Here is a 3,978-nt window from a genome sequence, read left to right on the forward strand (position 1 = left end):
GAATGATTCACGTTTTGAAAATAACATAGGAGTGTTCAGTCAAAGAACGGACATCATAGCTACATTTGGCCCTTCATCCTCCATATAATACCTTTGGACAAGAGCTTCTACGTCAGCTTTTCATGTTTCTTCCATTTTCCTTCTTTTATCTTGTCCTAGGTTCCCAGTTTTAACAGATGTCCCACATATAACAATACAAGGTTCAATTATTCAGGCATCATCCCTAGTTTCTACTACTTATAACTCACTGAAATATAGTTTGAGTTCAAATTATATCTTTCCTTGAATGAATGCTCTATGTGATGGATGTGTTGCTATCTGTAATGACAAGTTACCACAACTGTTTTGCTCAGGTTTTATGGTGCCTTTTAATGTGGGCCATTCATTTTCTTTCCATACAGCTAGGACACTGTGGTTTGGAATATCTTCAATCATCCACTAATATGATTCTCGCTCATTTGAAGATCACTTCAGATCTGGTACTGCATCGCCTAGATACCAGACGCCATAGATTTCTCTCTGGCATCATGTCCCTGTACAGAGTCTGAGTATTATCCAGGCCATGCCATTTGTCCCGAGGAATATTCATATTCACATCCTCAAATGACACACATGTATTCATCCTCTTCACTCTTTTTTTTAAGAAGAATGGAACTTAATCTTTATTTACAGAACACGACAGGGTACGAAATTCCACATAGAAATAAACTCAAGACAGCTTCACAGAGTGTGTACAGTTTATAACTGCTCGAGTGTAGTTTCTTTTGTAAAAAGTACTTCAATAACAAACCACATTTAAAGAGAGTTCTTAGTAGGAACAGTAAGACAAATTTGTGAGAACACAGCACAGCACAGCACATAGCTAACAACTTTGTGCTTTGGCTGGACATTAGAAGTTAAAGGTCCCAGGACCTCCATCCTGAACTTGGAAGGTGAAGCCTTCAGAGGTAGTTTCTGGCGCCACATTTTGATCTTCCTCTTCCTCCACTGAGAAGTACTTCTCAATTAGGTTCAACGAGGCCTTGTATACAGGCTCATTCTCATGGCTCTGTAGGGCTTCAATTTTATCCTAGCCTCCACACTCTTCAATCATTATACTGACTTTTTCTGTCTCACCTAGTTTCTCTGCAGCCTGAAAGATATTTGAAATGGCATCAAGAATAACCTGAATAATTTTGGTATCTTTTGCACTCAAGAGGTTCATCAAAGGTTCTATTATTCCACAATGAACCAGATACACAATCTGTTCAACAGTCCCGCCGCTGGTGTAGTTGGTTATAGCCCATGCGGCTTCCTTCTGTGTCTTAAAGTCTGCCTTAGAGAGGACACCAACGAGAAATGGGACGAGGCCGTTATTCACCACTTGCTGTATCTGGTCCTGGCGCCCAGCGGTAATGTTCGACATTGTCCATGTGGCCTCCTTCTGCATATTAGTTTTGGGGTTTGTTAGCAGGCTGGGAAAGACTGCAAGTGCGCCTGCATCGATCACTTTCTGAGTCTGTTCATCTGTTCCGGTGACAATATTCCCTATGGCTCTCAGTGCCGGTGTCACAATGGGCAGTTCAGTAGCTCCTAGAAGCTTCACAACTTGGGGAACAACTCCCTTCTTCACGACCATCTCAATGTGCTCATCAGTCAGGTAGGAAATGGCCCAGCAGGAGTCTGCTAATACGTCTGGATCGCTGAGGTGTAGGAGTCGAACTAGAGTAGGAAGGATCTGCTCAACAGCATCTAATGGCGTGCAGGATTCTTGTTTTGACAGAGGTTTGAAAGTGTCCAGGTAAGATTCTGCAAGTAACCACGTGCCAAGGATGACAGATCAGGAACTGCAAGAAGTGCCAACAGTGGATCAATTGCACCATGTTTGATAACTAAGTCTCGGAAAACTGAGCCATCACCTGCAATGTTTCCAAGAGCCCATACAGCTTGCTCGCTGATGTGAGCATGGGGAGATGCCAAGAGAGAAATAAATGCTGGGATAGCACCTCCGTCCACCACAGCCTCGGTCTATTCAGATGTTCCAGAAGCAATGTTGGTGAGCGCCCAAGCAGATTCAAACTGAATGGGACTACAATCCGTTTTGCCCAAGAAGGACACAAATTTTGGGATCAAACCAGCCCAGATAACGTTGTCTATAGGAGGCTGCTTCTCTCTAGAAAGCGGTTTCCGAGCAGCTTGAGTAGCTTGGAGCTGGCTTTCCAACTTGTTACTGTTTATGCGTTTAACAATGTCCTCAACAGACCAATTACAGTACTCTGGTAGTTTCGGTTTTCCTGTAGTGGAGAAGTAGAGTCATCAGGGAATGAGCTGACGTTCCTCCTTTTCAGCATCTGGTCATCTTTTTTAGCTTTCTTAAGTTCCACATTAACCTCTATTCGGCGGCGCCGCATTTCTGTACTTTCTTTCCCCTTGTTCTTGAATCTGTTAAGCCGGGCAGCTGTTGAGTTAGCATTCTCGTTGGTGGACATGGTTGCTGCTGCAGGAACAAGGAGGAAGGAAAGCTGCACAGCCGGTTCAGACTTCACAAAAGTCGGTGCAGGGCTCTCAAGCTGCGGGTCGGCGGCTGTCGAAACGTCCACTACCCCCTCAGCCCTCAGACTTTATGCCCTCTTCACTCTTGAAAAGAAAAATACAGAACTTGGGAATTGTAGCTTCTGGGACACAGAATCCAAACTCAGCCTAGGGACAGCAAAGAGAAAGAGTGGTGCATAGAATACCTTCAAGGTTCCTTTACAGTATCTATCAGTTACTTTTCTGCTGTTGTGACAAAATATAAAGACCAGGGTAACTTTTTGCATATATATATATATATATATTTTGAGCTGAGGACCGAACCCAGGGACTTGCGCTTGCTAGGCAAGCACTCTACCACTGAGCTAAATCCCCAACCCCTTGCATAATTTTTAAAATTATTTTATTTATTTACAATTCAACTGGTACTCCCCCCAAACCCCCACCCAGTTCCTCACCCCATTCCCCCTCCCCCTTGCCTCTGAGAGGGTGCCTCCTTCCCCATCCCTTTTCCCTGAGGCCTCAAGTCTCTCCAGAATTAGGTGCCTCTTTCCCATCTCAGGCCAGATCAGGCAGTCCTCTGCTATAGATAGATAGATAGATAGATAGATAGATAGATAGATAGATAGATAGATAGATAGATAGATAGATATGCTGGGGGCCTCAGAGCAGCCTGTGTATGCTGCCTGATTCGTGGCCCCATCTTTGGGATCTGCCAGGGGTCCAGGTTAGGTGAGACTGCTGGTCTTCCTTTGAACTCACCCTCCCCTTCAGCTTCTTCAATCCTTCCCCGAACTCAACCATAGCGGTCCCAACCTGGGTCCCGACTTTGGTCCCCACTTCAGTTCCATGGTTGGGTGTAAGAATGTGTATCTGTGTCAGTCAGCTGCTGCTAGAGCCTCTCAGAAGGAAAAGTTTAATTTGGCTCACAATGTAACAATGATAAGAGGCCATCCTGGTGGGAGGCATGGCAGCAAGTGTCAGACTTGGTAGCCGGAAAGGGAAGCTGAGAGCTCATATCTTTAAACACAGGCATAAAGCCAAGAAAGTAAATCAGAAGTGCTATGAGAATATAAACACCCAAAGACTCCCCGACACAGCCCATGACGTACTTTCCCTAGCAAGGCCAAACCTCCTAAACTATCCCAAGCAGTGCCTCAAACTGGGAACCAAATTTTTCAAATACCTGAGCGTATGTGGGACATTTCTCATTCAAACCACCACATTCCACTCCCTAGCCCCCATGGACCCGTGGCTATATCATAATGCCAAATGTACTTAGTCCAGCATCAAAAGCACCCACAGGCTTTCTCAGTCTAAACACTGTTTACTGTCCAAACTCTCTTCTGAGACTCAAAGCAATCTCTTAATTGTAATATACTATAAAAATCCTCAAAAGCAAATTACATACCTCCAACATGTCTTAGCCATTGTTCTATTACTGTAAACAGGCCCTATGACCATGGC

The 3,978-nt window shown here is 44.5% G+C and overlaps 1 pseudogene; it reads right to left on the minus strand.

Moving 5' to 3' along the window:
* Nucleotides 1-858: 858 nt before the first annotated feature.
* On the minus strand, nucleotides 859-2,580 carry Kpna1-ps7 (karyopherin subunit alpha 1, pseudogene 7; annotated as a pseudogene).
* Between the last annotated feature and the right edge of the window lie 1,398 nt (nucleotides 2,581-3,978).

This window comes from Rattus norvegicus, chromosome X, assembly GCF_021556685.1.
Source record: "Rattus norvegicus strain SHRSP/BbbUtx chromosome X, alternate assembly SHRSP_T2T, whole genome shotgun sequence".
Lineage (NCBI taxonomy): Eukaryota > Metazoa > Chordata > Mammalia > Rodentia > Muridae > Rattus > Rattus norvegicus.